Source organism: Rosa chinensis, chromosome 1 (assembly GCF_002994745.2).
Source record: "Rosa chinensis cultivar Old Blush chromosome 1, RchiOBHm-V2, whole genome shotgun sequence".
NCBI lineage: Eukaryota > Viridiplantae > Streptophyta > Magnoliopsida > Rosales > Rosaceae > Rosa > Rosa chinensis.
The window spans coordinates 9,617,065-9,642,356 of record NC_037088.1 but is presented as its reverse complement, the minus strand read 5'-3'; the positions used below and the strand labels follow the sequence as shown (position 1 = coordinate 9,642,356).

The following is a 25,292-nucleotide window of genomic DNA, read 5'->3' as shown; positions in this document are numbered from 1 at the left end:
AAGGACGATGTTTTCAATTCAAATCTCTTGAAAGAAAATGCACGGATCAAGCCATTCATTAGAATACATATAGTTTACAAACTCCCCAACATCTTCCACGTTTAGGAAATCAGCCACAACCCTGTACGTACTATACACAAACATAGATATCAATTATATTACAATGCACAAAACTGAGGGAGAAGCTCCAATGGCAGAGGACATCACTCGAGAGAAAGGGAATGATAAATAGGCAAACCCTCTATGCATGACCGGCATACTCATGAAATGGGTCTACATGGGAGAAAATTTGTTCTCTGAGTCGAACACCTTCCAGTTGAAAGGGTGAATTCACTTTCCAATGCCAAGTTCTTTTGTGATATCTCTTGTCAAGCTAAACTGTAAAGTATTCTGCCATGGAAATAGGGTGCGAGTAACTGGAAGCTTTCTACGAAGATCCTGCAGAACATTCATTCATTAAGTTTCGAAGGTTCTGTTACTGACATGAATCTAATTAGATATTTAATATTGAATAATGGAAGGATTTTCAGGTAAGGAACTCATAAAGAAACATTGATCGGGGAAGGGGAAGTTTGAATGGTACCTTAAAAGTGGTATCGGGCAAGTTTGAATAGGATGCCTGCAGGAGTAAATCTGTTGGTAAAAATCTCAAAATGTAAAACAACACCATATATTAACTTGAGAAATCAACAAACCTCAAGAGATGCCAAGTATTCTGCCTCATGTTGCCTTATAATGTTGCCTATGGTAATTGCAGAATCTTCAGAGGACTGCAATGAGGGTGGGAGAAGAAGGCATCAATGCGTGAGAGTCACATGCTTAAGTTATAAGAAAAAAAAAATAATAAAGAAAAGCAGCCACAGGAAATGTTCTGTCAATAATTTGTAAAAAGCATGAAATGGGAACTGAATAAGATCAAAGATCCTCATATCCAATAATTAAGAAATTGTATAATAAGGTCAGATGAATTGTACTCTTTTCAGACTTTAAATTGCTTAGGAGGTTAAGAACATCATCTCCAAGAGTTATGTCAACTTAATTAAGAAGATTTGCAGTCTACTGATAAGTACTAGCAACTTATTACAATCATCCTAGTAGGGACCAGACCAGATGACCCAGCCAACCAATATAAACTCTTTACCATTTACTAACTTAGCAACACCAACCGGCATGTTTATAGCATAAAGTTCATTTAGTAAGTACTGCCTACCACTCATAAAGGTTTATTCCCTTGCAAGCCTTGATTAGAATTGATGTAGAAAGTGATATGATACCTAATGCATTAAGTTTCATAGACCTTGGATGGTACATCTTCCCAAGCTATAGCAAGATAAAGTGGCAATAGTCAATTTAAAGTCCACCTGAAAAATTGTTGAATCTTTGCATTCATGTTTTGCATCTAACTGCACATTCCCCTTCTCAAAATAGTGGGCACCCACCTGAAAGAACGAGAAGATGTGAACATGGAAAAGTAACAGTTTACTCTTGGTTAGGCCTTTATGCTAGGAATCAAGCATATCATAATATATATTTGCAAAGAGATACATGAACCAGGTTGCACATCCATCATGCACCAAGTACAAAACAAATAATACCTGCAGTTTGCCTTTTAATTCCAGCATTTGTACTTCATCTTTGAACTCAATGCTCCACACTGAACGCCAACTACCATTTCTAATTATTTAAAAAAAAAAGGAAATCCACATTATCTTCCTTATATTTGTAACTAAGAAAGTACCTGGTATAACAACAGGACACAGTTTAAATTTGCAATAACTGGTGTTGGTGCAGACTACGTGCATAATGAAATCTAATGTTAAAGAGAAATAAAGCATTTGTGGTTGGATGGTTAAACTAGTTTCACACACCAGAAATTTTGTGGGCTATGTCTAGCAACTGAAATCACTACCACGAGCTCAAAGTCAGATCCTGGGCCCTCTGCATCTTTACCATTCCCACAATACACTGAGCAAACTCCTTTTGGATAAGCTTCACCCACATATCTAAGTATTTCTCCATCCAAAGCACACCTGAAACAAAAGAGTAAGGAATTACACAACCCTACCCAAATACACAGAAACATACATGTTAGCGAAACTAAATCTTCTCCTAAACTTCAGCCATATGATTCTCCTCCATTGAATACATAGGCTGTTTTGGTTATGCTATAATTGCATATCAGTTTTGATTATAGCTGTAAATAGAGTTTAATGGTTGCATTGTAACAGCAGTATCTCACTGCTATATATGTGTACATTTGTAAACATCAATACATTGAAATATCATTTTCTACATGGTATCAGTCGTTTAGGTTCTCCCCCTATTGATCCTCTTTCATCTGTTATCTGTCCTTGTCTTTCCCCCCCCCCCCCCCCCCCCACCCTCCTCTTCCATGGCTGCCACCAACTCCACTCCTTCACCACACTCCTCCTATGGTGGTCGTCAGTTTCTGTCTCTCTGTCGACTTCCACCGTTGCGCAACAGCAGCTAGCTCAGCCCTTTGGGCCTTTCAATCCTCCTGCTTGGGCTGTGCGTTCTTCACCTCCCAATTGGTGTCCCCATTGCCACACAAGTCTTCATTCGCTGCACCACTGTCCTCATCGATTTCCTGGCATATCCACAGCTACACCCTTTGCTGGAGCTCATTTTGTTGCTGATCCCAATTGGTATCCTGATACGGGTGCCACTCACCACATGACTGCTATGCCTCTCAACAATTCTCAACCTTATGGTGGTCCACACAACGTGTATATGGGTAATGGGGATTCAATGCCCATTTCTCATACCGGTACTCTTCCTTTGTCCTTAGGCTCCTCTCAATTCTTTATCTGATGTCTTCCGCATTCCTTCCATTCGTAAAAATCTATTGTCGGTTGCACGGTTCACTAAAGATAATTGTGTGTTTTTCCTCTTTGCTCCTGATTTCTATCAAATTTATTGTTTACTCACTGGTCGTCTCTTGTTTCAAGGCCCTTGTAAAGATGGTCTCTATCCTCTCAATCTATCCAGCGTGTCCACTACTCCCTATGCACTTGCCTCCACTCACTCCGCCATCTGGCACAACCATTTGGGTCACCCCTCTTCAAATGTCTTAGCTCGTTTAGGGTCTAGCATTGGTTCTAAGTTATCTTTTCGCTCTTTTTGCAGAGATTGTGCACTTAGCAAATCTCATCAATTGCCTTTTCAATATAATCAAGAGGGAAAAAATCAGGAATTGTCACTGAGTTATGACATATTCGACACTTAACTCACTGTATTTTCAACAATATCACTTAACTCACTCAATTTTGAAACCGTCTGTCACATAACTCACTACCGTCTAACGACGTTTATTATGTCGTTAAATATTTGAACTGGAAGGGTCATTTTCGTCCAATTGAAGGTGCAAATATCATTTAGTTGAGTTTGAGTTAAACCCCGACTTTCTGTTATTGAAATCACAAACAAAAAGGGGAAGAACTAGAGATAGACGAGAGTAGGAGTGAGAGGAAGAGAAGACAATCTGAAAACTTTGATCGAGCAGCGATGTCAGATGTGCCGAAAATGTGGAGATATTTCAGACTGGATGGGGAGCCACCAACAAGGCATGGTAAGTGAATCATCCGGAGTTAGGGTTTTAAATAGTATTTTATTGAAATTGGGATCGGGGTTAGTGTTTTAAGAGGATGGAATTTGGGATTGGGGTTAGGGGTTCCTCTCTAGGCGAGGTCGTCAACACCTCTGTGAGGTTCTTTTGTGATTACTGTTGCTGCACCAGTAAAAACAGAGAATGGATTGTCTTTACTTTATTCTTTTCTCTGTCTCTATCTTTGTTGGAAAAGCAGACTTATCTGATTGCTTTATGGCTTAAGAGTCAAAGAAACAAGAGGACAAAGGGTTCGAAAGGAGTCGGTGGAAGAATGAAAAAGGGAAGGAAGGAGAAGATATCGTCTTCTTATGAAATTCGTTATTGATTTCTTTAGTTTTGTTTTTTTTTCGTTTTCTTTCCGTCTACCATCTTGGGTAGTTTTGCTTAACAAATAGTAATCTGGTTAGTCTCTATTTCTTTGAGACCGTGTATCTTAACAAATATTTTGTTATTTCTTTGCAGATCCGGATTGGTTCTCAATGGAGATTCATAATGGTGGCAGGTTCTATAGGTTGGGTAGTGGTAGTAAGCAGTACAAGGGAGGTGAGGTAGTGTATGTTGATAGATTAGATCCTGATAAGATTTCCTGGCCAGATTTGAATATCTATGCTGAAGACTTGGGTTATAGAGAACCCCCAATTATGTATTGGTTTCTGTTACCTGGAAGTATTCAAGGAGAAGGTTGGTTACCAATATGTGAAGACAAAGATGTGTTAGATATGGTGAAGTTTATGCCAAGTAATCGGATATTGCAGATTTACATTGTTGGGGGAGGTGTAAGAAAAAAAAAGGAAGCTGAGTTAGAGGATGAGGGTGGGGGTTCTCCTAAAGAAGTTGATCACCAAAAGTATATTGGCAATGTGGTAGAAGACCTGGAAGAAGTGATTGATGGTGATCTTGCTGTGACAACTTTACATGGGGCAAAGGTTTCAAGTAAGGCAAGTGGAAAGAGAAACAAGGGAGGTAGGCCAAAGAATAAGAAGGATGTGGTTACTCACTTGACAAACCAGTTTATAAATGTCAAGGCTAGTGAGACAATTGCAGGTGATAATCTAGTGGGTGAAAATAGAAAGAGACCTAGAATGAAGCAAAAAGCATGCAAGATGAAGAAGAAATCCATACCATATGAAACCAGATTTATGGGGGAAAAAAGTTTTGCTGAAGCAGAAGGCATTCAAGAAGAACCTGAAACATCTGATAGTGATGATCCTAATTTTGAAGATATAGTAGATAGTGACTACGACCTTGATGATAATGATGATGAGTTTCTGTTTAAGGCCAATGTCGATGGTGACCCTGATGCTAGTCACGAGTTCAATGAAATGGGATTTGCGAGTGACATTTCGGATGGAGAAGGTGAAGATTCTGAGAAGTTTGATAGTGGAACTGATTCAACAGCAACTGAGGATGAAGAAGAAAGAATTCAAAGTGGGCAAAGGAAAAAGAAGAAAAGGTGGTCTAAATGGAGAGAGTTCCAAAAAGAAGACATGAAGAATCCTCAATTTGAGCTTGGCATGTCATTTCCAAATTTAGATGTGTTCAAGGATGCTGTTAGGGTGTTCTCAGTGAAGACAAAAAAATTGCTCACATTTAAAACCAATGATAGGAAAAGGGTGGAGGTGGTGTGCATAACAAGTGAAGGCTGTCCATTTAGGATTTGGGCTTCTGTTAAAGGCAAAGTTTCACCTACATTCTACATAAAGACAATAAACATGGAGCACAAATGCAGTGAGTTGACCGGAAAGAATTATCATTGCAATGCTCCATTTATTGCTAAAGGTTACATCGATTCTTTCATGGTTGATAAGAATTGGTCAAGGGAGGGCATACAAGCTGCTGTGCAAAGAGATTATGGTATGACACCCGGTTACCAAATGTGTTATAGGGCGAAAAAAAAGGGCAGCAAGGATTGCAGAAGGTACAGTTGAGGATCAATACAATCTATTGGAGTCCTATGCAGCAGTTCTAAAGAAGACAAACCCTAACACTTCAGTGTGGATTGAAGAAGATGTAGACACTACACCAATTTTTCAATCAGACAACACATATCAGACGACAGCAAACATTTTAACTGTCGTCTGAAATAATCAGACAACAGCAAAAAAAATATGTCGTCTGAATTTTCGAATCCAACGACAGACATTACTTGGCTCTTGTGCAATTACTTTTCAGACAATGGTTGATATAATAGATGTTGTCTGAATGGATCAATTCAGACAACAGTTACTATTTCAATGTTGTCCAAGGTTTATTCAGACAAGGGTTGATTTTTGATGTTGTCTGAATGGATCAATTCAGACAACAGTTATTATTTCAATGTTGTCCAAGGTTTATTCAGACAATGGTTGATTTTTGATGTTGTCTGAATGGTCAATTCAGACAACAGTTATTATTTCAATGTTGTCCAAGGTTTATTCAGACAATGGTTGATTTTTGATGTTGTCTGATTGTTCAATCACACAACTGTTATTCATTGTCTGTTGTGCAATAACTTTTAAGTCAATACTTGCTAAAAGATATTGTCTGATTTGGTTTCACACAACTGTTTTTATTCATCTGTTGTCACATTATCTTCAGACAATGCACCCTAAATGCTGTTGTCTAAAGTTAGATTCCCCTAGGGGTCATCATGGGCCGGGCTAGGGCCGGCCCTACCCTAAATTTTAGGGCTTAGGGTCGGGCCGGCCGGGCCTAGTCAAAGTCAACAAAATTTAGGGCCGGGTAGGGTCGGGCCAGGGCTTAAATATGCTAGCCCTTACCCGCCCGAAAAGCCCGATCGGTTAGGGCCGAAAGGGCCGGCCCTCAAATAGGGCCGAAATGGGCCAAAAAAGGGCCTTATTTTGTTTAACAAAAAAAAAACATTATTTTTTTCTTCTCAAAATATGGCTTAATGGTATATATTGGTAATAAAAGACTCATTGTTTTTTATTGAACATATTTAATACACACACACACTTGTAACTTATAACATTTATTAATATTAGTTAAGGTGGTTATATTCAATTAAGAGCATATTTGTTTTATGTTCTATTTAGGGTATTGAGTTGACCGGGTAGATCGAGGTCCAAACGAAGGCGGAAATTGCTGAAATTTCTACCACTAACATATATTCATATGCAAATAACATCCAGCGGTGCATTTTAAAAAATTCCATTTCGTCCCCCATTTTGCTCATGGAGGGTAACAAGCCTAATAAACTAGTTATACTACATTACAAGACATAGGGCGGATTATGTGCGATCCAAAAATTTTGAAATGAAAATCGATCAATCGGAAAATTCTTATATGTTTATACAATAGTGATAGGTATTGTGTAAAGAAATTAGGCCGATCCGCCGTGAATAAGGCACCTAACGGAGCGGTCAACGCTTTGCACAAGCAAACTTCCCTAAGGGGAACGGCACCATGCGCGGACAAACGTTGCGGAATTTTTACATCCATAAGTAGACCCCCTACCCATGAGAGTGTGGGAGCTGAAATATTGAAAAAAGTGAATTGCCAAGGACCGGTTAAGAGCATATTTGTTTTATGTTCTATTTAGGGTATTGAGTTGACCGGGTAGATTGAGGTCCAAACGAAGGCGGAAATTGCTGAAATTTCTACTACTAACATATATTCATATGCAAATAACATCCAGCGGTGAATTTTAAAAAATTCCATTTCGTCTCCCATTTTGCTCATGGAGGCTAACAAGCCTAATAAACTAGTTATACTACATTACAAGACATAGGGCGGATTATGTGCGATCCAAAAATTTTGAAATGAAAATCGATCAATCGGAAAATTCTTATATGTTTATACAATAGTGATAGGTATTGTGTAAAGAAATTAGGCCGATCCGCCGTGAATAAGGCACCTAACGGAGCGGTCAACGCTTTGCACAAGCAAACTTCCCTAAGGGGAGCGGCACCATGCGCGGACAAACGTTGCGGAATTTTTACATCCATAAGTAGACCCCCTACCCATGAGAGTGTGGGAGCTGAAATATTGAAAAAATTGAATTGCCAAGGACCGGTTAAGAGCATATTTGTTTTATGTTCTATTTAGGGTATTGAGTTGACCGGGTAGATAGAGGTCCAAACGAAGGCAGAAATTGCTGAAATTTCTACCACTAACATATATTCATATGCAAATAACATCCAGCGGTGAATTTTAAAAAATTCCATTTCGTCCCCCATTTTGCTCATGGAGGGTAACAAGCCTAATAAACTAGTTATACTACATTACAAGACATAGGGCGGATTATGTGCGATCCAAAAATTTTGAAATGAAAATCGATCAATCGGAAAATTCTTATATGTTTATACAATAGTGATAGGTATTGTGTAAAGAAATTAGGCCGATCCGCCGTGAATAAGGCACCTAACGGAGCGGTCAACGCTTTGCACAAGCAAACTTCCCTAAGGGGAGCGGCACCATGCGCGGACAAACGTTGCGGAATTTTTACATCCATAAGTAGACCCCCTACCCATTAGAGTGTGGGAGCTGAAATTTCGAAAAAAAGTGAATTGCCAAGGACCGGTTAAGAGCATATTTGTTTTATGTTCTATTTAGGGTATTAAAGTTGACCGGGTAGATCGAGGTCCAAACGAAGGCGGAAATTGCTAAATTTCTACCACTAACATATATTCATATGCAAATAACATCCAGCGGTGAATTTTAAAAAATTCCATTTCGTCCCCCATTTTGCTCATGGAGGGTAACAAGCCTAATAAACTAGTTATACTACATTACAAGACATAGGGCGGATTATGTGCGATCCAAAAATTTTGAAATGAAAATCGATCAATCGGAAAATTCTTATATGTTTATACAATAGTGATAGGTATTGTGTAAAGAAATTAGGCCGATCCGCCGTGAATAAGGCACCTAACGAAGCGGTCAACGCTTTGCACAAGCAAACTTCCCTAAGGGGAGCGGCACCATGCGCGGACAAACGTTGCGGAATTTTTACATCCATAAGTAGACCCCCTACCCATGAGAGTGTGGGAGCTGAAATATTGAAAAAAGTGAATTGCCAAGGACCGGTTAAGAGCATATTTGTTTTATGTTCTATTTAGGGTATTGAGTTGACCGGGTAGATCGAGGTCCAAACGAAGGCGGAAATTGCTGAAATTTCTACCACTAACATATATTCATATGCAAATAACATCCAGCGGTGAATTTTAAAAAATTCCATTTCGTCCCCCATTTTGCTCATGGAGGGTAACAAGCCTAATAAACTAGTTATACTACATTACAAGACATAGGGCGGATTATGTGCGATCCAAAAATTTTGAAATGAAAATCGATCAATCGGAAAATTCTTATATGTTTATACAATAGTGATAGGTATTGTGTAAAGAAATTAGGCCGATCCGCCGTGAATAAGGCACCTAACGGAGCGGTCAACGCTTTGCACAAGCAAACTTCCCTAAGGGGAGCGGCACCATGCGCGGACAAACGTTGCGGAATTTTGACATCCATAAGTAGACCCCCTACCCTTGAGAGTGTGGGAGCTGAAATTTCGAAAAAATGTGAATTGCCAAGGACCGGTTAAGAGCATATTTGTTTTATGTTCTATTTAGGGTATTGAGTTGACCAGGTAGATCGAGGTCCAAACGAAGGCGGAAATTGCTGAAATTTCTACCACTAACATATATTCATATGCAAATAACATACAGCGGTGCATTTTAAAAAATTACATTTCGTCCCCCATTTTGCTCATTAAGAAGTTAACATTACATTGGTAAAAAGGTTTCAACTCGACCAATTGATTATTTTTAGTTAAAAATACCCATAAGATTATATTAAAACGGCGGCGTTTTTGCCGAATTAACGGTTAATTCTTTTAAAAAAATTATTTTTTTCTTCTCAAAATATGGCTCAATTTAAAAGACTCATTTCCTAATATGGCAGATTGAAATAATTTCTACACTTCCATAGTTTTATACATATAACACATGTAATAGAAAATAACAAAAATAAAAAATAAATTTTAGGGCCGGGCTTTAAGGGCCGGGCCGGGCCTAGCCCTTAAGGGCTCAATCGGGCCGGGCTTTATTTGTGTGACCCATACCCTACCCTAATGGAAGGGCCGGGCCCAAGGGCTATATGATGAGGCCTAGATTCCCCCCCCCCCCTTCCCTAAAAAACTTTTGTTAAAATTTTTGCGGGAATCACAAAAACCGGAGCGGTGAACTTAAAATTAATAGCAAACTACATATACCCCCTTAATAGGATTTCAAAACACAAAAAACTCCACAACATTTAGTTTTGAACATTTAAGGACAAAAGTTTACACTTAAGGACAATATGCTCTCCACTTGCCACATGTCATGAATTAATTTACTCTTTTACCCTTAACTACTTATTTTGACTTGTAATCCCATTATAAGGATTGAATCTTACAAATAAGGACAATCTGCTATTCTGCTCTCCACTTGCCACATGTCATGAGTTAATTTACTTTTTTACCCTTAACTACTCCTTTTGACTTCTACTCCCTTTATATTATTATTATTTTTTTTTGAGAATAATCCGTTTATGTTACTTTTTTTTCCCCTTAACTACTCCTTTTGACTTTTAATCCCTTTATATTACTTTTTTTTTTTTTTTCTGAGAATAATCTCTTTATGTTACTTTTTTTTATGAGAATAATCTATTTATATTACTTCTCAAAAGAAAAAAAAAAAAAATATATATATATATATATATATATCTTTCTTTTACACGTTGCTAAGAGAAAGAATCTCAGACCTCACTCTCTTACTACTCTCATCTCATCGCCTAATCCTACTATTGCACTCGTCCAATCCTGCTACTGCACTCATACTCGTCAAGTTCTGCTACTGCACTTGTACTCGTGTCCAGTTCTGCTACTCATGTTCTGCTACTGCACTCATCATTGCCTAATCCTGCTACTGCACTCGCTGCACTCATACTCGTCCAGTTCTGCTACTGCACTTGTACTCGTGTTCTGCTACTACACTCATCATCGCCTAATCCTGCTACTGCACTCGTTCAATCCTGATACTGTACTCGCTGCACTCATACTTGTCCAGTTCTGCCACTGCACTTGTACTCGTGTTCTGCTACTGCACTTGTCATCACAATCCTGCTACTGCACTCTTCCAATCCTACTACCCGATCCTGATCGACAAAGTTTGTTTCATTATCCTGCCCCCCCCCCCCCCCCCCCCCAATCTAGTGTCAAAGCTAAAGTCATCTCCAATACCATCCGCAGCATCCTTAACCAAAAGAAAATGATAATTCAAAAAATTAGAAAATAATGCAGTATCACATTGTTACCAATCAAACTATATCAAAATAAGGTAAAGGTCCAAAGTGAAGTAGACCAAAAGAAATCTGCAGAAACCGGAGAAACTTAGTGATACTAAATTCATGAATCTGCTCCTCATGCATATCAAAGTAAACTACAGAACCTTTGATTAACAAAATACCAAAACCTTCAAATAAACTTCACAAATACAAGAAACTGCACACAGTAGCACATAACACAAATAAACTGCACACAGTAGCACATAACAATAATAAACTGCACAAATAAACTTCAATTGAACACAGTAGCACATAACAATAATAAACTGCACACAGTAGCACATAACAATAATATGTACTTCACACATAGCAAGATAAGAACATTGATATAACAAAACCAGAAGCCAGAACAACAAAAAGCCATAACCCAAAATGGGGTAAGTTCCAAAACTGCAATAGAAGATGTCTAGATAATCAATATACATGGAAACATGGTTAAGCATTCCCATCACATCACCAAATATCTGCGGGTTTCCAGCACCTAGTGCATAAATCAGTTAAGTAATCATCAGAAGCCCGAAAGACAATCTCTTTCGCTTTATTATGATAAATTGATCATCACTTCCAGTAACCCAAAGCATTCTATAAGTAACTATTGCAATCAAAACCTGTATCCATAGATAAATAATACAGAAAATCCATAAATTAAACAAAATAAATGCTTCATGCATCAATATAAGAATTAAACAAATAAGGAACACAATTCATCAGAACCAGCATCGACCCAACTGAAATAAAGGCGCAAATTTTCGGATACCTTTTCAGGAAACGGCGCCGTACTGCCCTCTTCTTCTTGCCCAGCAGCCTTGTTAGCACTCAAGCCACCACTATCGTCAGCCATCATAGCTTTGTTCTCTTCTTCTTCTTCCTCCCTTTCACCCTCCGAATCAGAGTCTTCCTTCTCCGAAATCACAATCACGCGGTCCTTCTCCTTCTCCTTCTCCTTCTCCTTCTCCGGCTCCGGCTCCGGCAGCACCTCCTCCTCCTTCAGCTTTTTCACAGCCAACCTCGTCCTCAGCCTCACCACAGCCTCTGCTACCTGTCTCGCGACCGTGGCACGCGTCCTTCAAGACGGAGGCGGCGACGGCTATATTTACAGCCGCGAAGCTTTGAGAGTCATGGACATGGCTGATATTTCAAGCTGAGTGCTGCTACTACGGAGATTTTACAATGCGTTTAGGTTTTCTGATTTGGGTTTGGGCGTTTTGCGTTTTGCATTTTGGGATTTCAGGTTTTGGTTGGTGAGGATTATGGCAGTGGCATGAGTGTAAATTGTAATAAAAATTGAGCATTTTAGTCATTTTCTATCAAAATTCGAAGCCAGGCCTGCTTCATTTGGTTTTGGGCCTGGGCTTGTGTCCTTATTTGTATAAAACAAATTGAAGGTGGGTTTTCTGTGTTTATATCTTTGGTCAGGTGCTACTATGTAATTTTCTATCAAATTAAAACAGTTGAAGGTGGGAACAAAAATTTTAATTCCCACACTCGGATATATTTTCCCACACTTGCATTTACTCCCCAAACCCTAACCGAGAACAACTCATTTTCTCCCAACTCTCCTCTTCATCCTTCCCCGCCTCCGACCAACACTTTTCTCTCTTCTCCTTCTCTCTCGCTTCCTTGTCCTTCCAAACCCTACTCTCTCTCTCTCTCTCTCTCTCTCTCTCTCTCTCTCTCTCTCTCTCTCTCTCTCTCTCTCTCTCTCTCTCTCTCTCTCTCTCTCTCTCTCTCTCAGTTTCTAGTTCACCAACCTCGAGAAAATCAAGAGCTCCGCGGTCTCAATCCATCGTCTCTTGCTTCCTGAAGATGTTACGGCGAGGCCGATCCCCATGTCAAGTCACTGTTCTCTTGCATCAAGCAGAAAAAGAAGAGGCTGACGAGCTCTCTGTCAAAATTTCACAGGTTAAATCTGAAATATCTCTTGGGTTTTATTCCTATTGAGTATTTTCTGTGATTGGGTCTATTTGATTGAAAATTTCTCACATTTTCTTCACATTGAAAATCCCTATGTGATTGGGTCTATTTGATATCTCGTTTGGTATTTTTGAACTGTGATTCTAATAAGGATTTCGATGGGTTCCAGGTTCAGACAATTTTCAGGTTGTAGAGGTTTTGATTTTGAGTATTTTTGGTTTTGGGTATACCATATTTTAAGGTAATTTTGTCCAGTGACTCCATTAGGATGATTAGGACTGGGAAGGATCAAGTTCAATTACTGCGCACCATGTGTTTGAAGTTATGCCTCAAAGACAGCACCCAAGCTGAACCAGTGGGCTATTCCATGATTTTCGAAAACCCTATACTTCTTGTTTTACTCTCGGTTTTTGATAGCTTAAAATAGACTCTTCAATGATCATTTTGACCTTGGTTTCATGAAAAACGTAGTTAAAATGAAATACTTATGCCATTTTGAAATTACTGCATTGTTTCAGGATTTCTGCAGAAATCAGTATTTTCTGCTACTTTGGATTCTTGTTTGACCACTCATTTGAACTGCAAATGACCTGAAATTTTGTAAAATAGTAGCTTTACATGTCTACTTCAAATCTGGAGAGTTTTGCATGAAATCACTGAAAGAGTAGTTGTTGGTGTATTTTTCTTTCTTGCTACCAGTCTTATGAAATTTTCTCAAATTTGCAGCAACCTTGTTACGAAACAATCTGTTTGAAAGGCTTTCACACCTTTGTCAGTCCTTGAATTTTAGTATGTTAAAATAGACTGAATATTAACATTCTTATCTGGATTTCTTGTTAACATTTAAGCAGGTTTGTAGAGAAAACAACAACCATGGGTCTAGAAGAATGCTATTCACATCGATATGTAAGTCTAATATCACGAGTGTAATGTAATTGGTGGAGAGGTGGACCAAGTGTTTGTTCCTGTATTGCATTATTCTAATTATTCATGCTTCTTCTAATGCTTATACATATGTTTTGAAACTCAGAACTCTAAGCCGGCCGAGATCTACTCCTGTTATTTATTTGTAAGTTTGCCAGGCAACTCATTGTCAATGTAGCAGAAAGCAACTTCGCTACCACATTTTTACTTCTTGAAATATCATGTCAATCTTGTTTGATAAAGCTCTTTGTCTAAAGATGTTATTTGTTATTCTTTAGATTAGCTCTTTGTATATGTGCTTGTTACGTGCTTGTTTCTCTGTTTTCATGTTTATCATAGTGAGGTGTAATATTCTAGCCTACTAGCCTACTACGTACCTATATAGATATCTAGCTTTATCTAATTTGCAGTCTGATGAATTTGTGGGTTGCTGAATTAAGCTAATACATTTGAGTGGAGATGCTTGAATATTGATTTCTTTTATTCATCCTCTGTGCAGGAACTGTGTGAATCAGAGGGCCACAAATGAAAGCTTGAAGAGAATAAAGGTAATTAAATCTGTTCAAGTTTCCATCAACGTTATAGTATAGTTTGAAACCTCATAACTAACTCACTTTGGTATACAAATATGGTACTCATATATATGGAGATGATGTATTAGGGTGATTGGAACACTGCATTGTATTCTAAGCAGTTTAACTTCTCTGATAAAACAAAGCATACATGAGTAATGATTTAACTGATAATTCAATGTTAAGAACAGATGAAGAAAACAAAGTATACATGAGTAATGATTTCAATGCTCGACAGTCTAAAGTTCATTGGGAGTATTAGCAATAATTTTTTAACTTCTGTTGCAATGAATTTCTCAGTTTGATATTATTGCTAGGGGATGCTGGGACCAAGGTTTCGATTATATTTACATACATGCATTTTTTCATTTCTTTCTCAATTTGCACAAGAGAAAACTGAGAATTGATATATCACATCTGTGTTTTTAATGTTAAACTGTGATTGATTTTGTATGCAGGTTTCACCTGCTACTACTATTATTGCTGCAACTGATTTATCTGTTGTGAAATAGGTGTGCAAGGTTGGTGTTTTTTCTTTTGGTCCGTATTGTTGATCTCCTACCTCTGTTTTTAGCTTTTCAGTATGTAATAGATTGGGACTTCCTAGGGACTTCCTATAATCTGAGATCGACATAGTAGAGGACCAAATATTCAATCTTCTTTTGATTTTGTTAGTATAAGGAGTGACAAAATAATATGACTTTGTTTTGGTGCCTGCAATTTAACAAAGTCAGATATCATAGTATGAATTGGTTTCTTTTGCCATTTTCTGCCTACAATTTAACAAAGTCAGATATCATTTGGATAGGGCAATAATTGGTAAAAGTATACTAATGCAAGGATTTTACAAAGTCCTAGCAATAATTCCTGCGCATTAACTATGCCTTTTGTTTCAGTGGCAGCGACGATCCGAATTGTTCTACACCCAAAAGGATGTTGATGTTGTGAGGTCAGAGTGGGCTAAGTTTGTGATGAAGTATCATATTGCATAGCTGTGATGGTTGTTCAAGGCAGGGCTCTTATTTTGGTATTTTGATCACCTGCCTCCTGCTAGCTGGTTTTAGTTTTTGCTTTAGTTATAGGCATGGTTAATGCACAGTTGAAGGCATTTTTGTTTTGGTATTTTGATGAGCCTCCTGCTAGCTAGTTTTAGTTTTTGCTTTAGTTATAGGCATGGTTAATGCAATGTGGACGCGTTTATGTTTTCCGGCTTTATGCAGTTATAGCCACTTAGGCAATGTTAATTCTTATGTAAATGTTGGGATGAATATTGCTGATGAATGAAATGGCTTTTGGAATCAAGGATGTGTTCAATTGTACAGAATGTATGTCTTCTCTTATATCTCAGACAATTCAAAACCAACAGCAAACCATTGTCTAACAAATGAACATGATGAAAAAAGAAAGAAAAATCTGTTGTCTGAATCATCTATCTACAATAGTTATTAAACATATTCAGTTGTCTAACAAGATATAACACAAAAAAATAATAATATGTTCTGTTGTCTGATGAAAACGAAGACCACAGAGAATTGAAAAGCTACAATTGTATGAATTGATCAACTAGTACAACATCTTGGGAGGCCATATGGTTGAAAAGAGACTTTAAGGATCCATGAAGCAAGAAAGCTGTAGTTCAAGAAAATCTCAGACAACAGTTTATTTTAGGATGCAATAGTATGAAGCAATGATACACAATGACTTTAATAGTTTTGCTCTTGTCTTGTTCAAAGTCAGTCAATAGTATTCAATTACTTTGCAGATGTACAAGCTTCCTTCAGACAACAGTTTTTTTACAAATCAATGTTCTCTAAATTTTCATTACACGTCCATATTCTTCTAGGGTCTGTCAACTGAAATTACTTTGCACAAGAGTTAAGTTGCCAATTGCTGTTGTTCTTCGTGGTATTCAGACAACAGACAATATAGTAATCGCTGTTGTAGTAAACTTTATCAGACGACAGTTTTTTGGTATTATTGCTGTTGTTCTTCGTGGTATTCAGACAACAGACAATATAGTAGTCGCTGTTGTAGTAAACTTTATCAGACGACAGTTTTTTGGTATTGTCTGATTATGTATCAGACAACATTGAGATAGACAACAGCAAACTCTATAATCAGACGACAGTGAAAAACTGTCGTCTGATTGAAAAATTGGTGTAGTGAGAGGGTGAAAATGTTAGAAGGTTCAAAAGAATATACATATGCTTTGGTGCTATGAAGAAGGGATGGACAGAAGGCTGCAGACCAATAATTGGTGTTGATGGATGCCATTTGAAGACCATGCACAAAGGGCAATTATTGACAGCTGTTGGCATAGACGGGAACAATGGCATGTACCCTATAGCATGGGCTGTCGTTGAGAAAGAAACAAGGGAAGCATGGACATGGTTCTTCAAGTTTCTCAAAGATGATTTGTGCCTCGTAAATGACTGCTCCTATGTGTTCATGAGTGACAAACAAAAAGGGATATTGGAGGCTGTGAAGGAGTTGTTCCCTAATGCTAGTCATAGACATTGTGCGAGGCATTTATATAATAACTTTAAAGGAGATGGAAATGTTGGTCAGGAGCTTAAGGACTTGTTTTGGGCAGCTGCAAGATCAACCACAAAGAACCATTGGATTAAAAATCTTGATTCCATTCATTCTAAGAGCACAAAAGCCTGGAATTTCTTGAAAGACAAGCCCGCTGAGCATTGGAGCAGATCACACTTCAAGGTTGAGCCCAAGTGCGATATTCTACTTAACAACCATTGTGAGAGCTATAACTCTAAGATTCTCCCAGCTAGGAAGATGCCAATTTTGGGATTGTTGGAGGATATGAGAATAAACTCAATGATAAGACATGCAAATCGGAGGTGTGCAGGTCCTAGATGGAAGAGTAAAGTTGGACCTAGAATTGAAAAAAATCTGAAAAAAAATGCAGATAGAAGCCATGAGTACACCCCACTAGAGTCTTCGCATTTGAGGTTTCAAGTTCAAGGAAAAGGAGTGGTTTGCCAATCAGGAGTTAATAGTTGGGGAAATGACCATTTACCCATTTTTAGCTTAACAATTGCCCACTTGCACAACGAAGAGTTTAAAAACCCCATTTACCCAAAACACTCTAAGGGATTATTTCCCCTTTACCCAATTAATTCTTTTTTAATTCTTTTTATTTATTTTTGGGACTTTTTTGCCCTCTCCTTCTTTCTCACTTAGAGAGAGAAGTCATCCTCCACCTTGCTAAGCTCCGGTGACCAGTGGCAGCCGCTGACTCCGGTGACTAGTGGCCGGCTTCGGACTCCAGTGACCGGAATCCGGCGACTGGTCCCTACTAATACCCAATAACCATATTATTGCCCCCCAGTAATCATATTATTGCCCCCCAAAAATCATATTATTGCCTCCCAAAAATTATATTATTGCCTTCAATAATCATGTTATTGCCGTCCAGTGAATTGTATGAACTCCCAAAATCAAAATGAATACACTACAGGTACAATTGATCAAATTATACTCAAATTATTGGCTCCCAATAATCATATTATTGCCCCCCAATACAAAGTCCAATGTCTCTACTGCCTCCCAATAGACCACCAAAAATGCACCTTTTTGTAGGATTCACAGATAATTTATCAAAATACCACACTATAGTGATCCCTGTCCCTCGTATCAAAGTCTACTGGGGGCCAATAATGTGTCTACTGCCCCCCAGTAGCCAGGAAATGTATTGGGTAGCAAAAAAAAAAAAACCAGAAACTGATCTCTCTCTCTCTCTCCATGTCTGCAGATCGAAAATTTCCGGTCGTCCACCGATTCAACTCTTGGTTTGCTCCTCCAAACCAGCACACCTGAGAATCGGCGGGGCAGAAGGCACAGCAGAGTTCGATGAGGGCGACAGGGTAGGCTCTACAGGTGGAATCGAATTGATCCATGACGGAGTCGAGATCTGGGGAGGAAGGGCAGTGGCAGATTCCGATGATGGCGAGGGTTTTGCGGTTGGACTGGAAGTCCTCCCAGGGGCTGGGAGGGGCGCCGCCGAGGACGAACTAGAAGTTGAGGCTGCCGGAGTCCCAGGGCTGGTGAGCGAAGGGCGACTTCTGGTGCTCGGTGTAGATGGAGCTGATGGCGGAGAGTGGATCGACCGGGGGGACGTGGCCGATGGGGAGGACCTCCACGCGGATCATAGAGCTGGTTTCGATGCTCACGTCCGACTCCATTTCTGATCGGAGTTTAGTTTGAGGGGATTTAAGTGCAGTTATTTGGGAACCCAGAAGAGTGTGTGAGAGAGAGAGAGAGAGAGAGAGAGAGAGAGAGAGAGAGAGAGAGAGAGAGAGAGAGAGAGAGAGAGAGAGAGAGAGAGAGAGAGTCTGAGAGGAAAGAGTTTAATAGGGGGCAAAACTGTCACTATAGGTTAGATTGGGTAAAGGGGGTTAAAAAACTCTTAGTGGAGTAAGTGGACAATGTTCATGCTGAAATTGGGTAAGTGGTCACGGCCCCTTAATAGTTTGCATGATGTTGATCTCCAAGCAAGGTCATGTACCTGCAGGAGGTGGGAACTCAGTGGACTTCCATGTCCACATGCAATCGCTGCAATATTCTCCAAGGGTTACAGACCAGATGACTTTGTGGATGAGTCTTTTTCACTAAAGAACTACATGCTTGCATATGAACCTGCAATAAACCCAATCCCTGGTGTTGATGAATGGGAGGTTTTGAGAGGCCCATTTTACCTCCAAGGTACACTAGAGGACCTGGAAGGCCTAAGCTATCAAGAAACAAGGAACCAAGTAATGCATCTAATTCTAGTGCTTTATTTTCCAAGTGTTTTAGTCAGCTTATATTTAATTTTAGGAATTTATTTTAATTAAATTATGTTTTCATTTGTACACATAAAATTAGGTGAGCAACCACCACCTCCTGGAACAACAAAGTTGTCAAGAAGTTACCATCAGTCCATTACTTGTTCAGTTTGTAAAAAAGATGGCCATAATAAGAGGACTTGTTCAAGGAGACAGCAACAAGGCAATGATTCCCAAGCTGGGGTAAGACTTTTATGTTAACGTTGATGGTAGAGGCTGCAATTTATATTTTATTTGTAATAAGACATCTTATTAATGTCAATTGGGGCATCAAACAATTTAGGTTCAACCATAAGAAACTGATGATCAGAGTGTCCATGTGGAGCAAGCTGAAAATGTTCAAAGTGATGTGCAAGTTGAAAGTGATATGCATTCTGGATCAGTGCAGCAAACTGCAAATGTTAGTAAATCAATCAACTTATGTATGATGTTCAATATCCAAAGTTTTATCTCAGATAATTAATGTTGCTAATTTCTACTTAATAATGGTGGTATGGTATGTGCAGGTACCAGCACCCTCAATTGTTGCAAGTGCTTCATCTCAATCGATGATCTCATCACCACCTCTACCTCAGTCTTCTTCGCAGCCCACTGTTATCGGATCATCTCATACGTCCAATACATTTGTATGTCCTAAGACAGGGATGTCATTCAAGACCAAGTCAATAGCACACAAGCCTAAGCCTAAACCTGTGACAGGAACAAGCACTAAAGCAAGAGCCCAACAAGGACCAAAGGAGGGTTCCAACAAGAAAATTTGGAAGCTGTGAACTTAACTTCTATTTTGGACTTGTCTTGTAGTTTTTTTGTCAGTTGAAGCTGGTCTTACCAACAATGCAGCTAGAATTATGATTTTGTAACCCAGACTGTTAGCATGTACTGAATGTCATTTTGATACAGCTTCAAAAATTAGACTGAAATTGCCAAGTTCAATGCATGTTCATTTTAATAGTGCAGCTGCAATTTGATTTTGTTTTCACTTTTATGATTCAAGGATAAACAGGTCAGGGCCTATAGATTGAGTTTGTTTTGATTTTTATGATTTTAGGGGAAACATGTGAGAAACTATAGTTTGAGGGGAAAAGAAAGAAAGATTGGAGGGAAGGAGGAAAAAAATTTGGAGGGAAGATTATTCATTTTACATGAAATTTGGAGGGATTCAGCAAAATGGCGGGAATAGCTTGTTTAGACGAAATTATCCCTCAATATATTGCACGTGATCAATTATTTAATGACTAAGTAGACGGTAGTGAGTTATGTGACAGACGGTTTCAAAATTGAGTGAGTTAAGTGATATTTTTGAAAATACAGTGAGTTAAGTGTCGAATATGTCAAAACTCAATGACCATTCCTGATTTTTTCCCTAATCAAGAATGCGCAACTTTTCCTTTTCAAATTCTTCATAGTGATGTTTGGTCCTCTTCTACCCTTTCCGTTAGCGGATTCAAATATTATGTCCTTTTTACCGATGAATTTTCTCGGTACACTTGGATTTATCCAATGCGTCGCAAAAATGAGGTTCTCACCCATTTTCAAACCTTCGTTTCTATGATACGCAATATTTTTCAACAATCGCCTCAATTTCTCCAAAGTGACAATGGGACTGAATTTGTCAATCATGCATTTTCTCACTATTGTCAATCCTTGGGCATTCAACAGAGATTTTCTTGTCCTCACACACCACAACAAAATGGTCTTGCCGAGCGTAAACACCGCCACATTGCCACCATGGCTCGCACCCTCCTTACTTCAGGAGCTCCACATCATCTTTGGGTTGATGAAGCCATGTTAACATCCGTTTACCTCATTAATATTCTTCCTACCCCTGTTCTTAACTGGGCTACACCACATACTCGTCTTTATGGGAGTCCACCTTCTTATTCCTCTCTTCGAGTCTTTGGATGTTCTTGTTTCCCTTATCTCGGTCCTTATGTCTCTAATAAACTCTCTAGTCGTAGTCTTGAGTGTGTTTCTCTAGGTTACAGCCCTCACCATAGAGGTTACCATTGTCTTGATCCCCGCACTGGTCGTGTCTATATCTCTAGGCACGTCATATTTAACGAATCACATTTTCCTTATAAAAGTTTACAGGACCAGCCTACTCAGGCCTCAAGCACATTGGAGCTCACTTCTTTGTCTAGCCCAAGCCTGCCTGTTGCTCCAGAAGCCCAATTGCCTGGTAGCCCAAGCTTTCAGCCCAATCCCTCCCTTCAGGATTCTATCTCGGCATCAACATCATCAGACCCAACCACGCCTCCATCAGTCCCTCCATCGCCTGCCCCATCATCACCTATCACCGTCGTCCCCGACCCGCCCCCGTCGCTCATTCCCAGCCCATCGCAGTCAACGAGGGGCCTTCTCTCATCCCTACACCAGTTCCGTCGCCGACTGCAGCCTACCCTCCAGCGACAGTTCCGTCGCCGTCTGTAGCCTACCCTTCAGCGACAGTTCTGTCGCCGTCAGCAGCTGACCCTCCAGCTCGGGTTCCATTACCATCAACAGCCGCATCTGTAGCTGACCCTCTATCTCCGGTTCCGTCGCCATCTGCGGCCTCTTCTCCGGCGCCTGAACCGAGCCCACCACCTCCGGCGCCTAATGCGAGCCCAACTCCTCCAGCGCCTACTGCGAGCCCACCTCCTCCAGTGCCTGTTGTGAGCCCACCTCCTCCACACCACCCCACGGTCACACGACTCCGGGATGGTACTCACCAAACCAAAATTCGAACTGACGGCACAATCAACCCACCTCCTCCACACCACCCCATGGTCACACGACTCCTGGTTTTATTGATCAAACTAGGCCAACTCATGTTTGTAAGCTCCACAAGGCACTTTATGGCCTTAAATAGGCTCCTCGAGCATGGTTCCAGAGAATGAGCTCTTTTTTGTTGTCCGTTGGGTTTTTCCAAAGTTTGGCAGATTCCTCTTTGTTCATCTTTCACCACAGTCAAGACACTATTCATTTCTTGCTATATGTTGACGATATTGTGGTTACAGGCAGCAATGATGGTCTTCTCCAGAGCTTCATTGATGCCCTTGGTCGCTGTTTTGATATTAAAGACTTGGGGCCACTGCACTACTTTCTTGGTTTGCAGGTTCATACCGTCTCCCATGGACTGCATCTTAATCAAGTGAAATATGCTTATGATCTTCTTTCTAAGCATGATTTTTTGCTCAGTAAGCCAGTCAGTATCCCTATGTCTGCCACACATAACCTCACTACCACTCATGGTGCTTTACTTGCCAATCCCACCGAGTTTCGTGCACTTGTGGGTGCCTTACAATATCTCACGATTACCCGTCCGGATATCGCTTTTGCGGTCAACTCGGTTTCCCAGTTTATGAGTCAGCCTCGTGATCCTCATCTGGTTTCCGTGAAACGCATCCTCCGCTAGGTCAAAGGCACCTTGGGTCATGGATTATTTTTTGCACCTCAGAAGCAACCGGTTCATATTTCTGCCTATTCTGATGTGGATTAGGCAGGCTGCCCTGACTCCCGTCGTTCCACATCCGGTTATCTTGTGTATCTTGGCTCCAATTTGATCTCTTGGTGCTCCAAGAAGCAGCCTACTGTTGCTCGATCGAGTGCCGAGTCGGAATATCGTTCTCTTGCTCATGCCTGCGCAGAGACTACTTGGTTGGGCTATCTGCTGTATGAAATCCGTGCTAACATTCAGTTCCCCATCTTCTTGCATTGTGATAATCTAAGTGCTACCTATATGGCGTCTAATCTTGTGTTTCATGCTCGCACCAAACACATTGAGCTGGACTATCATTATGTTCGTGAAAAGGTTGCTCTTGGCAGTCACCATGTCTGCTTCATTCCTTCCATTGATCAGCCTGCTGATTTACTCACCAAACCGCTTCACAAGTCTCGTCATCTTCTCTTTTCCGGCAAACTTGTTCGTCCAGAACAGCCAAGTTTGAGGGGGGATGTTAGCGAAACTAAATCTTCTCCTAAACTTCAGCCATATGATTCTCCTCCATTGAATACATAGGCTGTGTTGATTCTGCTGTAATTGCATATCAGTTTTGATTATAGCTGTAAATAGAGTTTAATGGTTGCATTGTAACAGCAGTATCTCACTGCTATATATGTGTACATTTGTAAACATCAATACATTGAAATATCATTTTCTACAATACATGAGCCAGCATGCACCCACAAATGAAATAAAGACAAGTATTGTCCATTGTATGTTACATAAAATCCACCAATAGTTGTTTATTCTTGTATGGTTATTAAAAGAGCACTCTTAAAAGTTAAATTGATGAGAAAAAGATTATTAGATAGCTCTCTCTCGGTCCATTTAGAAACTACATTTCAAATCTTAAGTTACCAAATGAAGTAAAAACATAGTTTGATGTATCGAAGTAGACACGAAAGAAGAAGCTAATTTGAAACACTGGCTACATAAAAGTACATGGATTAAGCGCATGACTGTAAATGCCTCTGATAATGCTGAGCAGTAGAGTCACTAATATTAAGTCAAATATTCTGGAGCATAATGCTCAATTTGGTTTTTAAAGATATTGAAAAAACATACTTACAAAAATGCTTGCCATAGAACTTATAACATGTACCTGTATACCTCAACATATGCGGATGGAAGTTCCTCATCCAATGCAGGTCTCACGTCTGTACAAACCTGAACCAATTTTTTTTTGAATAGACCTGAACCAATTTTAGCATTAAATAATTGGTAAATGAAAAGATCCAACCAAAAAAAAAAAAAAAGGTGACACAAACAAAACAAGGGCAATAGAAGGCACATGCATGATGTGACAATGCTTCAACAAGTCCACAAGTTGTTCTGTAACATACGATATACTTACAATGGAGGGTAAAAAAACACAGGTAAAGCTTTTAGAACAGAACATCTTATCTTTGATAAAAGGTATCATATATAGACTCGACAAATATAGATAAATCAATCTCAGCAAGCAGTAAACCAAACTGCTCTACAACTGAAGCTAAAGTTCACTGTCAAGGACCAATTTCAACAAATGTTGTGGGTGGCCCGTAAGTAAGTATCATGACAGAAAGAACTAATAAACGCATTGATGTTTTAATGACCCTATATGTAAGGGAAAGAACTAATAAAAGCAGCTGTGCCCTTATCAGGGTTTATATCCCTTTCCTCTGAGCAAGCAAGTACGAAATCCTAGACTACCGTATATCCTAAACCTTAAACTAAACAAACTCCTCTATTCTTCACCAACTTCTTAGTAGCATTAATACTGGAGGAAAAGTACAAGACTTGCCTGTTTGATATGGTCAACGACAGCAACATGAGCAGTCTTGGGATCAAGGTACTCAGTCCCACGGAGCTCACCGAAAGATGTAACTAGAACCTGCTCACACAAACAGCTAGCAAGATATAATCCAATGTATCTAGCACAATATATGTAGAAACTCGGAAAAAAAAAAATCACAAATTTGACAAAATAGGAGCTCAAAAATCACAGAAATCAAGCACTAAAACAAGAAGGGAGTTGTTAATAAACTTACATCTCCAATTCCACCAGGCATTTCTAGCGAAATCATGTGTGATTTGTTATACAGTGGGAAAGCCTCTGAAGCTGCTTCTTCGTACAAAACGTCGTCGTTGACTACCGCCTTCACATCTGCCACCAAAATCAAATAATGTGATTTGCACGATCGATCAAAAACCAAAACTTTTTACCAAATGAACAAAATTAGAAACTGCGATTCAAGTAAAAAGACTAAGCAGAAGTGACACGAAGCAAGCGGCGTCGTTTGGGAATTGAATTCGGGATTAGAAGCGAAGGAAACTCGATACGTTCGGCGACGAATTGGATTTCACCAGGAGGAGAGTTGAGGAGGAACCACTTGGCTATATCAATCTTCTGCTTCTCGCTTAGCTCAGATTCCTCTTCGTCCGCCATTTTTGTCTCTCTAAAACGAAGTACGACTCTCTGATATTGATTTGAAGGAAGAAGAATATTTAGGGGGAGGGGAGAGGAAGGTGTTTCTCTGCTGGAACTGTCAGAATCTTGACCTTGAGTTTTAGGGGGTGGAATAGAAATGAACGGTTCGGATTTGTTTAAATGTTTGAAACGCGTCGCA

The 25,292-nt window shown here is 39.6% G+C and overlaps 1 long non-coding RNA gene and 1 pseudogene across 1 annotated transcript; one reads left to right on the top strand and one right to left on the bottom strand.

Moving 5' to 3' along the window:
- LOC112201434 lies at positions 1 to 25,292 on the bottom strand (annotated as a pseudogene).
- On the top strand, positions 13,558 to 15,411 carry LOC112201453. The gene is made up of 5 exons (XR_002936759.2): positions 13,558 to 13,768; positions 13,893 to 13,931; positions 14,286 to 14,334; positions 14,817 to 14,879; positions 15,255 to 15,411. It is a non-coding gene; the product is annotated as an uncharacterized LOC112201453 (long non-coding RNA).